The sequence below is a fragment of the Mycteria americana genome, chromosome 2 (genome assembly GCF_035582795.1).
Source record: "Mycteria americana isolate JAX WOST 10 ecotype Jacksonville Zoo and Gardens chromosome 2, USCA_MyAme_1.0, whole genome shotgun sequence".
NCBI classification, from domain to species: domain Eukaryota; kingdom Metazoa; phylum Chordata; class Aves; order Ciconiiformes; family Ciconiidae; genus Mycteria; species Mycteria americana.
The window spans coordinates 146837994-146851382 of record NC_134366.1 but is presented as its reverse complement, the minus strand read 5'-3'; positions in this window follow the sequence as shown (position 1 = coordinate 146851382).

Below are 13389 nucleotides of genomic sequence, written 5' to 3'. Positions count from 1 at the left end.
AGTAATTCCAGCCTTCCATGGATGAATTCCAGCTGGTTATTTTCATTGGTCTTCTTATGGTTTTAGAATCAAGTCTAGGTTTGCTCCCAGATGTAGCTAAAACAGCCAGTTGCTTTCGGCAACAAATAGCTGGCAAAGAAGGAGAGGGGGAGAGAGATAAGTAAGTGCACTGTAGCCAAAGTTCTCTCTAGCTAATGCTACCAATGCCAGCTGGTGAACCGTGCTACTCTGAATATTGAAATTCAGAATCTCCTAAGCAATGGGCCAGCCACTATTATCTTAACTCTTTTGAAGGCGTTTATTACAGCTGTCTTATCTTAGTTCTATTTTATTTCTTGATGAGTCTTTCCTTTCCAGTTTCATTTAACTCTGCTGTTATGGTGTACTAAACAGAGGTATGCACTGCTACATGAACTTTCAACGCTTCTTGATAAGCATCTAGAAGATTGAGGAATTGGCTGGAAATAAACTGTATATATATATATATATATATATAACATATATATATGTGTTATATAGATGTTAGCTATAATTATGCACCAGAAGCATGGTGTCCTCCAAGCTTAATCTGGAACATATTAATCTGGAATGGGGAATTATTTTTTAGAGAGAAAAATACCATTACTGAATGACAGCCTAATTGCTTTCTGAAGCACCTAGACGTTCATTAAAAATCCCTACTCCAAACGTCAGTTAAGCAAAACTCTGGTTAGCCAGTGAAACCTGAAATGAGCTCACTTCTAAATCATCATGTTACAGTTTAACTCAAACATACATTAAAGCCCTGATCCAGCAAAGCATTTAAGCATATGTTGAAGTCAATGGGATTACTTGTACATTAAGATTTAAGCATATGTTTAAATACTCTGGTGCACTAGATTAGCCTGTATTCTGTTTTCTCTCCTGTTGGCCAAAACTTTGCCTTTATCTCTCTACCTTTCATTTCCAGTCCCTTCCTATTGCCTCTCACTGGAGATTAGTACCTTTCAATTAACTCTATCTGAATTTTTCTCTAGGGTAGGTATATTTCATCATATCAAAACTTCCAATTTCTCTACTGGCCTTGCTGCTGTGTGTCTGACATCAGCATTCATTGAGCTAGTGATCAGCATTGTTAGCTGGCTCCTCAGACCGTTTGTGTTGTATGGTAAGCGCCTTCCCTGTCTGTGCTCGCGCTGCTGCGTGCTGCTGTGGCAGCTCCACTCCGCACTGCTCTGGCCACTGCCGTCTCTTTTTGCGGGTAGCTATTGAGGGCTTTCAGCACTGCTCTTGCTGCTGTCAGTTGTTGTTCTGCTGTCTTTTCTGTTCCTTGATGGTACATTTCTTTTTTAACAAAGGAGGAAAGGTTTTAAGTATTTTAGGGTCAGACCCCATGTAAGGCGTGAGAGCTACTTCCATGCTAACCAGCTATTCATGGTTAGGCATTTTAGTTTATGACCAAACTGTGTGAAGACTTTTATAAACTTACATGACTGCCCTAGGAATCTCTGGATCACTGCCATTCTATAAATGCCCTACTGCTTCATATGTTCATTTGCTCATCATGTTTTTGAATATTCCTATCTCATTTCCATCTTTTCACAAGACACACAGACTTTCTGTTACAAGATATCAAAATCAGGCAAAGGAGCAAACCATGGAAATGAAGCTTCTAGAAATCCTGGGAAATTTCGTTTTAGGTCCTCAGATTTGTGTACGTAGAAAAAATAGTATCAGTGTGTGCCTTGAAAATAAAATTTTCTTACACCAGTGAACCACCTTAGTAAATAAATTAAATTTACATCACAAAGTCAGGAAAAATAAAGTTTAATAAGACACATTAAGTCTGCCAGTGAAAAGCTGACCTCTACAATATTTATGGAAAAATGTCTGGTGACTCCAGCCCAGGAGAAAGGCTTCACAGTTGCCTTTGGGAGAAAACCACATCAATTTAATACACGGTACTGAGGTGATGAAGCAGGACAGGGGCAGAAAAGTGTGGAGAATCACGAGGTTACCACCTTGGTAGCGTGGTACCTGCTGTAGGTCATTTATGGTATCTGACACATGAGAGTTGTGAAGGAAACATCAAGTACAAAAAAGAAAGAACAATGACTCTGTTCAAATAGAACTACTGGAGTTCATGACCCACATAATATTTTTGAAAAAGTAGTTATGCTAAATGAAAGAGCTGCATTTCACACTGTTCCAAGGACAGACAGGCAAGGGAGATAATATCAGAGCTTATATTAAGGTTGCCTTCAGTTTATATTGCCTTCAGCACAGGACATCAACCTGGGAAAGTCCAGCATCAATCCTGCCATGAGTTTCCCCTTGATTAAAAAGCTTTTTATTGTAAAGGGAAAAAAAGGAACAAGTCTGAGAGTGGCATTTGTCACAGCTAACTTTAAGGGCTACAACACAGGTTGCTACATCTGAGCTGGTTGTGTAGGCTTCCATCATAGTCAACAAAATTTTTGTTAGTATAGTCGGTGGAGTTTAGGGTATGATTCATGTGACAAAATGTAGGTGTCTACTTTAGGCTGAGATAAATTGTACCCTGTTGGGTGGCAATTCTGGGAAGTCTGAGAGTGAGTGTCTCAGATGTAAACACCTGTGTTGCAAACACATCCAGTCAGATGTAAACCATCCCAGTTGACATCGAGAGAATCTGTGAGCTTTCAAAAAAGAATACTGGGTGACTGTGTAATATGTTGTCAAAACCTGGTAGGGAAAAAAACAAAGAAGGGACGGAGAAGAAAAAGCCGTATTTCAACAGTGATTCAAAGATGACAAAGATCCATCACAGACTGGAGGCATAAGTGAGGAAGTGGAGGAAGATTCCTTGGCCAAGAACAGAGCCAGCTCGAAGTAAAAAAAAAAGAAAAAAAAAAGACAAAATTGCAAGAAAACAGCATGCCAAGATTTCTTCTAATCATATTCAACAGATAGCATCATTATCAATAATTGGGGGACTAAGGGAAAGGTGGAGCAAAGCAGTGCTTGATGGAAGAGAGAATAGGCCTAGAATGCATGAAAAGAAAAATTCTCAGTTAGGGAAGAGGGATTACAAAGGGAAGAGCAGAGACAGCCAGAAATGCTGCTGGCATGAATACCATAGGAGGTGGATGCTTTGGGGTAACATACAGTTTACAAATGTCCTCCATCATCCTACTCTGCAGCTTTGCGCTTATTCTATACTCTTATTTTGGCTTCACCATGAGGGATGATACCTTTTCTTTCACACACTGCAAATGGAATCTATGGCAAATTTATGACTGTGCCCTTCAATACCTTCCATTCCTTTGCTAAGGAAAATATCAAAGGACATGCATGGAATATTGTCCATGTTTGAAGCAAACATACTTGATTAGTTTGGGCATGCTGTTTCACAGACAAGAAGTTGTCTCAACATGCCCATTTGCATAGGATAAAAGGTTACTACTAGGCAGATTGTATAATTTGGAGAAATAGAATGAGTAGTGACCAGCTCCTCTGAGTGGCACTTCTAGTTTTCTACCACTAGGAAATTAAATGACATTAAAACTTCAGAGAGCGAGGAAGGAGAGGGATGTGGTACAATGCCATCTTTATGTAGAAGTAAGACTCACAACACAAGTTTGATTAGCCTCAAAGACTCTTCTAGTTGTATCTGGCAGAAAGATATGTTTCAGAAGCTGTGGATCAAAGGAGTGCAACAACTGCCAGGCTTTTGCCTTGCTTCAGCTGGGGAGACAGAATGGAAGAGAAGGATCTGATTCAGATGTATCTAGTCTTTCCACCTCTCCTCTTGATAATTTCCTTGCATTAGAGGCGTCCCTGAGTAACAGGCTACACCAACCTTCTGTCTGCGATGTGTTGTCATTATGGCTGTAAACAGAGGGAGGAACCACAAGAGATATGACCTTCCAATATTTTAATTAAGTTAATATCCTAGTCCACAGAAGGAACATATAAAATGTGGATTGTAGGGGTTTCCATGAGACTTCATTTCCTGTGGCACCAGGAGCAGAAGGCAAGGTCTTAAGCAAAAGTTGACCAACTGTGAGAAAAAGTTGAAGTTAGTAAGAAGGCAGAATAGTGGCCTATGGTACTGACCTCTGCAGTTGTGTTAATAATGATTTTTAATTACAACTTTTAATAATAAAACTATTGCAGATAACACCTGTGATTGTATTTTTAAATGACTTGAATGATTAAGAAAAGCTTCAGAAACTTATTCCTATTTTCTGGGCCTCAGTCTTCAGATATAACAGATAAAAATTACAGGTTTTTGCTTTAAAGACGGGCTCTTTGTGAGTTCCTGTAGCTTTTCCTTTCCTGTTTTCAAAGATACTTTCAAAAGATATGTGTGAGAAATTAGACATATCTGAGTACAATTTGTCTTACATTTGTGCTTAATACATGTGTGGCAGGACAAAACTGGCAACCCAAGAGGAGATGCCTGCATACCCCAAACAAAATGATGTTGGCTTTGTCAGTAGTGTGAAAATTAAATTATGGCAGCATAATATAAAGCACCCATGGGTGGCAACATCACCACAATGACCACAGGAGTGTCGTCCACAGCTCTACCTCCTTCAGCCCTGGGAATGTTCCTCTACATCGGGGCTTCATGTTCGGAGACATCAGAGGATGGCAGGAAGTCTTCAAAGGATCCCTTTCTATGGGATTTTTCTTCTCTCCTCTATAGCTATGAAGATTCCCATTCTTAGAGTGGAACACAGCATTTCCCACTTGTTTAAAACATCTGCCTAATGTAGTGAAAAAATTTTGCACAGTGTAAAGTAGCAAGTATGCATTTTTCAAATTAATTCTACTTTGGATTTTCTCATCCATAGAAGAGGAAAAATATCAAATTTGTAATTAGTGTGATGAACACCATTAAGCTTTGCCTCAAGTGGCAGTTTTATGGCAAGATTCAGACTAGTACTTTTGTCCTTTCCTCCTAAGTTCAACATGACCATATAAAAGAATAACTGTCTGGGGGCAACTATGTCCGTTCAAGGAGCAAAAAGAACAAAGTAATTCATCCCTATTCCATAAATCCACCTTCATGGAAAAACAATATCTATCTGTTCAGCATAATAGCTGGCAGTTCACCATGTCCAGAAAGAACCACTTTTCACATTGAACAGTTTGAAACACTTTTTTTCTGTCTTTGTCACATCTGTTTCTGATGCAGAGAGAGCTGTTTGCTATGAGATGAAGCTATCTCAGTGCTAGAACAAGAAGTGGTAAGTATCTCCAGTTCTATGATAATGGTTTCACATTAGGGAAGATAAGCTGCCTGCAGTTTAAGTTTAAGCAACTTCAGTCCAAAAGTAGGATTTTGACCAGCATTTTCTAATCGGTGTGTTGGGTTGGGTTTGGGATTTGGTTGGGGTTTTTTTTGAGTACAGTATCTTTTTTTTTTACTATCTAGCTTGGCATATCTGAATTTCAGAAAACAGAATCTTTCTGGCATTTAGGGTAAGTACTCCAAATAATATTAACAGAAATTACTAGTAATTTTTTTAAATCGTGACAACTGTTTCCTTTTGCTTTCATAAGCATTAAAATCCTGTACAGTGTCTGGTATTTCCAGGTATGCTTAACTAAATTTGAGAAAATCATGAAATTTCCTAACCAGTTAGGGAAGTGAATAGACTTACATCAAAAAAGTTGTCCTAAAGAAGCTAATTCAATAAATAAAGAAAAAGCCATGCCACTTTCATTTTGAAAATGAGAATAATAGAAAAAAAAAAAATGTTTTCTAGTTAATCCATAATAGAAAATCCTTTCACATCCTACATCTTTTTTTAGGGCCGTTACTATTTCTAAGTTAGGACACATCACAGAACAGCTATGGTCATAGCTAGTGGGTATAGCTAATGCGCATGAGGACTATGTGTTAGGAAAGTAAATGGGACCAGGATGTCATCTCTGGCACTGAGGCCACCTGGCATGTCTCTGTAACATCAAGCCCACTTCCAAAACAACATGGCCTCATGTAAAATACTTCCTGTGAACAGCCCCTAGTCTATGCTATCTCCTTAACCATGCCCAGGGATTGTTTGGATTGCTGTCATTTGTATCATACCCAAATGTGTCCTGAAGTCTGTTCTTACAGTCCAAACACACATACAACCCTGGTGCCCAGGAAAGTTCCTGATACTGCTTAACTTTCTAGCATAGATGTAGATAAAGGTTCAGTAGTGTAAGATAACTTTTTTCCTCCTTAAAGTACTTATTACAGACCATAAGCTTATTCTTTGTTAGACTGTGAAGGAAGGCTACTGCATCAACAGCAACTAAGAGTATTTGAAATCCTGTGGCCAGGATAGCTTTGCTTGTGCATCATTTTGTGTGCAGTCCTGCTTTTCTGTGCCAACTTAGTCTTCAGGATCTCTGACTAGTCTATACTGTCAACACCATAAATAACATAACTTTTGAGCAAGATGCCTCCAGCCCAGAGGCTGGTCAGGAGAGTGGCAATTAAATAAATACGTCTTTCTCCGTGGAATCCACTCCTCTGCTTAATCACACTGAGGGTTTTTTTTTTTTTTCACCTTTAGGACTTTCAGATTGCTGGGATAAGCAAAGCAGTTCTGTTAATCATGCAGAAAATATGATTTCAATTGACATGTAATGAAATAGTTGAAACAAAGAATGAATATCAGTATTTTACTGTAAATCTGTGTATAGTGCAGAACATCACAGGGCCTCCAAAGGGAATGAAAATGAAATTGACTTGTTTGGACTTTCCTAGAGCCATCCCCTTTCCCCTCTGCTATTCAAACCTCACACAACCTAAAAGGCATACGGGCCAACAATTAAGCATGTGATTGATTTAACTGGAAGCTGTTAGCTTAGGACTTTAGAAAAATTGAGACATGTAAAAAATGTAGACACAAACTTTGGGACCTTATTCTTCAAAAAGTTTTCCTGATTCTTTATTTCTGGTACGGTTGTTAGATGGCATTTTACAACACTGCTTGATTTATTGTCACTCTTTCAAGCTTTGAGGTTTTACCATATTTCATTCAACTCACTAAGCAGTAAAATACACAACTGAATACCAATATTTAAGCTTTCTTCCTCATGGTTTCTTAAGAAATTTTAACCTAATTTAATAGTGAAGATTCAAAATCAGACATTTCATGACCAGTAATGTAAATGAATAGTATAACTTGTGAATAAGGTATTACAAGCCTCCATTCCACTTTTGATCTCATATTGTGACTACCAGCGGGTAACTTAGAATCAATGTTAATATTAAAATATAATTCAACTATAAACAGAGAAAAGATATCTTTCATGGTGTGTGAGCACCAAATTTATGTTTAGCTCTCACCAGCACTTTATTTGTATTGGTCCGGAAAATTTTATTAGGCACTTTGGGAATATGACTTTTAGTTATCTGGAGGAGATAAGCTGTTTAAAACCAGAATAAAAAGAAAACCTAACAAGTACGCACCAAGATGCTTGTGAAAAAGCACATGTCTATGAACTATTCACACAATAGCTTCTAGCTTAGTACTGGAACTGTAAAGATTTGCCAGTCAGGCTACTTTACCTCTGAAGTACAAAGTACTTGTGAGCAAAATGCTACTGTAACAGCTCTTCCAGTTATAGATGGAATTATTCACATCACTTTCATGATCTGCTTCCATTCTTGATGAATCAATCTGTATTTCATTATCCTATGAAAAACATACAGTTCCATTCCTTATCCTTAAACATTTCCCCTTCATATGCATGTGTGTCTAGAATTATTGTTCTGGACATGCATGATGTTAAAAAAAGACATTTGAAGGCAAAAACTCATGCTGAAATATGGGTATACAAATCTTCATGGCTTGTTCATGGTCCAAAGAGTGACTGTCTTCATGTGGGTAAAGGCAGAAAAAAATAATTTGCTCCTTGTTAGATGACAGCCTAGCAAGAAGAGAGAATGAAAAACTGAAGTCCATAGATTTCACAAGCAGCAACAGAACAAAGATGCATGCTTTAGGATAAAGAATCTACACAGTTTATTCTTGACTCTGTATCTGTAAATTAAAGGTATTTGTATTTCTTAAATATTGTTTCACTTTGCCTTATTCTAGATATCTTCAAGATAGCAGGCAAAATTTCTAAAATCAAGAGAAATACTCTCCAGACTTGGTATGACTGGTAAGGTATGACTGACTGTATGTATGCAAGTCACTCCTTGTTTGTATGGAGCACTGCTATGCCTGAAATTGTGTCTCCAGTATAAGAGCTATTTCTCCCTAAATAAGTTAGGGAAAATAAGCTGATATGAAATGTCTTGATATGTTGGATGTATCGACTAAGTAAGTTAATATGAAAATTGACATTTTCTATGTATGATCTGACAGTAGAACTAAAACAAAATATTTTTTTTACATCCAAGGAGACTACATTTTAGAGAAGAAAATATATAAAGACAAATGAGGTGTTTTTTCTTGAATCACATGCAGCTTTCTGTGGCATGCTGTGGATTTCAAACTACACAGCATACAGTTTTAGATCCAGTCACAGCTATCTGTAGCATTTATTATGCCCATATGTAAACACTCAGAAAGAGAACTGACAAGATTCAGGGAAAACTGCCAAGTTATGTAAGACTTAAAATGACAAACTGTTGACATACTCTACAATTAAGGTTCAGATTGTCCCTGGCAATTGAATTTGTGCAGTGGAAGGACCTGGGGGAGGGAAAGGGTACAAATATTCACATATGTGAGCTCCATACAAGGACCAGAGAAACGGTAGTCTTAGCAGATGCTCTGTCTGGAAGGTTTTCTGTGATGTTCCTGGTACCTAACATGAACAGGGAGGGGATGGGATATGATGCTGCTTTCCCTTTGCTTCCCCCCTACCAGTGCACTGTTGACAAAGTGGACTAGATGAATGAGAGGAAGTTGCTTAGTGTATTTCCACTGTGCATAACCTCTGAATATCAAACCAGAAGACTTTTTATAGTCTACCATATGCATATTCTTACCACCTCCCATCTTTTTGCATGGAATAATTTTCTTGAGCTCTGCTCCCAGGTCTCACTTTCTCTACATGTAAATGCCTGTTGTAGGCTCATAAAGAAGCTAGCTGACTTATTTTGTCTGCCCCAAAGCATGGCAAACGACCAACTTCATTACCTTGCCAATATGAACCTTCCCTGTCACGCGTTCCACACACTGTAAGCTTTCCAAGGCAGACATGATTTTTTTTTCCCAATGTATAAACACTTAGAACATCATGGGTGCATTCTGACTTCAATAAACCTTATTATAACTATTTATCCTTATAGTAAAAAGAGTGGTTTTGGCAGCTTATGGTTGCAAGATGAAAAAAATCTGCTGGTAGTTCCCTCTCTTCCACAGGGATTTAGATACTTGTACTGGCCTTTGCTGTCAACAGTGAATAGCATAGCAAGGTGACTGTTCTCCATATCACTGTACTGAAACCATTATACATTAAAATTAGCACCTTGCACTTCAGAACCTACCCGAATGGGTACCATACTTTCCATGAAAATTTGTAAATCTGCCATCTTCTCATTTAAATCCCACCTCAGTCATGACAACACTACCATCTGGCAGAAATTAAAGAAAAGGTAAGCTAAAACAAATGATTTTCTGCTGAGCTTTATGTTTTAGGTTACCTCACCCTCCAACCCTTGAGGCAACTCTGTTTCTGCTTCATCTACCCCAGCAGTCTCTCTTTTATGTAATTCTTGCACACACAAGGAAACGTTAAACAACAGTTTTTTGTTTTAATACTTTATATTTCAACAGTGTTTGCTCTTATGGGATTTAAACAGCTTATTTTCTGAAACATATTACTCAAAGTTGTGGGTTTTTTTCTGATTGATTTTTCTTCACAATCAAGGCACCATGTTCTCGGTAGATACCTAGGGTCAATGCTCTGTTGCTAGGCAGTGGGGATTAGTGGCTCTTTATCATGCTGGATTATAGGAAAACTCATGGAATCAGCTGCAATTTGGGACCCTGGAGTCAGTCCCACCATTCCTTCCGCTCCATTGCATAGTTGCCTGGTTGCAACATTATTTTCAATTTTTTGTGTTTCAGAAAGATTTTCAAACTGCTTTCAGACTGGATGCAGGAAGCACAGCTGAGCACTATTATCCCAGTGATAACTTCTATGAAAAGAATATTTCAGGTGTTTTGGCAATTGTTCAAGTTATGTACTTTTGAATCAAATTAAACTTCCTTACTGTTATAGCTGCTCTTGGAGGCAGAAGAAAAGGGTGGACTGAGCATCTCCTTCTGCTTCCTCTTGAACTTCCTTTCTCAGCTTCATGGATCAGGGGAGTGCTGCACACTTGGGATGACCAGAGACAGCTAGAGGTCTTCAAGCTGTTTATTTCAGGAAACAGTTATTGAACTAACTTTTTGAACTACAGCAATTAGCATCGACCAGATAGGTTTCCCTCTGTATTCAGAAGTGTGTGAGCATCATTATTTGGAAGCTAACAGTCAATAGCTGATCACTTAAATGGTGAAAAATTAGCAACCTGTCAGATGCCTGGATCTTCAGTGTATGGTATGTGGGATTGAGCTAGTAAAAGTTTAAAAGGCTTACTACGTAGGGATGGACAATTCTGCCATTCACTGTAATATTTTAGTATTTACCAAACACATCTCCCCATAGCCATTACTGTGGACAAAGATTTCCTTATTTTGTGTTCTGAGGATAATAGTAATACAAGATGTCTTATTTAATGACTGTGACATTCCTGTCCCTGTGGCTTCATGGTAGATTCAGAGGTGCTCCTCTGGACATGTGTGAAGTGTATTGAGGAGAGCTTGACCTTACAAGGTAATTTAATCTTGTTCACTGGATGCTATTGCCTGTGCAGGCATGCACTGTGGTGATTCACTGGGGAAATTTTTATTTAAGGTTCTCAGAGCATGCGTATACGTTGAAAACATGACTGAGAGGCCAGTGTTTTTCTTTAGAGTTTTTGTCATGGCTTCAGTGTCACATGTCCCAGGAAATACCTTTTCTTCTTCATTTGTCTGCTAGCAGTTTATAGATATGGACATCTCACTGACAAGTAGTAAGGTGAGACTGAACTTGCTCTGTCTTGTGAGGCAAGATACTTCAGGATTTCTTGATGAGGCTGCACATAACCATCTAATAACAAGGCAGGAACAAACTCAGAGTCTATGAACTTGCTAGCAAGATGAAGTCACAAGTGGATTATGATTATGCACCAGCATTTAAGTAGGATGAAGTTACTCTATTAGGATAAAACTGGAACAGTAGAGAACATGTAGTAAGCAACCAGCAATTGGGATTGGGAGTACAGTGAGAACACTTTTGAAATATTTATTCAAAATAGAGAGCCATCAACACAAATTTTCCAGTGGATTACTGATTTTGAAATGTGGTTATGGATTTTTAGAGCAGAAATTAAAACTCAAGGTAAAGTTAGAAAAAGTTATTAAATGTGAATATAAAACAGATTATTCACATAAAGCTGATACATATTGATTTATACTGAAACTAACTTTCTTATGGAAATAAGGCCCTAGATTGTAGGGTCTACACACCTAGGTCTCTAGAACCAGGTATGTCCTGTTTACTAGTAGTCATTATATAACCTAGAATAATAAAGGAATGATACTTGACTAGAGTTACTGAGAGATATCATAACATACATTTGAACAAGGAGAGCAAATAAAACCAAGATGAATATTAAACAAATGTAATAGATCCTCCATGAACCTCAAGTTTTAGCTTAGGAAAGGAACTGCTTGCTATTATTTTTATTTTTCAGGGTGATTTATTTATATGGGAAGTATATATACAACACAGGTTTGCTGTTCTGCTTTTCTCTCTTCTATAACAGAAACAGCAGCAATCTCATTTAGCAATCCTATTCATGAGTTATCTTTCTTTTTTTTTTCATTGGTGAAATTACATCCAGGAGCATTGATCAGCCACTGTACATTTTACATAAATATAGATGGAAAAAAGTCACATTCACTACAACTGAGTACTTTACCTCAATTTGAATCCCAAGAAATTATTTCTGCTACTTGCCTTTCATGCATTTTATTAAACCAATATCCACTAATGAATTTCTACCATAACAGCAGATGGCTTGCTGGCAGAAAGGAACCTTTGCAAGAAGTAATTTCCTCTTCTGTTTGTCCCACCCAGTTTCAATCTACCTCTTACTCAATAAATAGCGTGATTATAATTCTTTATCATTTAATTGATACGATTATTTCTGTAATTCCAGGCAATTGTAATTCAGATAATTGTCATTTTAAAAAATCTCAAGTCTCCAGCTCCCATGTGGGCTGACATCCCAGGCCAGCCTTGTCCCACCCTCATCCCCAGGGAGGTGCCTGATCTCTGGGGTTGGGGCTATCCTCTGGCTGCCCTGCTCCTTGGCTGGGGCAGTGGGATGGGATGGGCTGCCTGGCCCTGCCATACCACCCTGGGGAGCCTCTGCTGCTCCTAGTCCCCAGGGAGACCCTATCCCACACAGCACCCGGATATGATGATATTAACATGAGCATTTTTAATTGTTTCAGCATATGTCCGTCTTTCATCTGATATTCTTGAAGTTATGCTCAAAATGGGAGTCTCCAGGAACACCTCTTTTTGGGAAGCCCATATCAAGGGCCAAGCAGCTCTAGGCTGGAGGAACGTACCTGCAGCAAGCCATGATGCAGTGCTGTGGCAGCAGAAAAGGTATGTGAGCTACTAACTTGTTTCATCAGTCTATGCCTTCATAGAAATCATGGAAGGTACAGCTAAAATAACGTAAAAATATTATGCAATTTTACTCTACTCAATTTTCCCACTGCAAATTTTGATAATCTGTTCTTAAACTTAACACGTGTTTTTTCTAAGAAATGTCAAGTGCTAGTCCACGAATTCCCCAATCAACCTGTCCAAATATTTTTTCTGTTCACACAGTTGGAAAGATTTCTCAGAATATAACCTATATGTCTTTTATAACTTTTAAGCCAGCTGCCCTTTAGCCTACTTATAATTAGCTCCTTTGACAAGTATGGTGTTTCTACTGTTGGCAAACATTCATCTTGCTTTGCTACAATACATCCAAAATGACAAACAAAGCCCCAGATTCCCATCCCAAAAGTCCATAAAATTGGCCATTTATAAGTTAAAATACAATATGTAGGCATTCTACAAATATTGCTTTTCCACGGAGGCAATCAGACAGGAAGAAGCATGGGGAAGAAACCTGGGTAATTAAGATGAACAATGTTTTATGATTCATCTTCCTGCTGGAAGATAGAATTTGCTTACCTTGATGGAGATCACACCAGTTCTCATGCTTAAATATAAATCTAATGGACAGAATCATTGTACTACATACTAAGCTCTTTACCAGGCAGTTTCTCCATGCCTCTGGAGCCC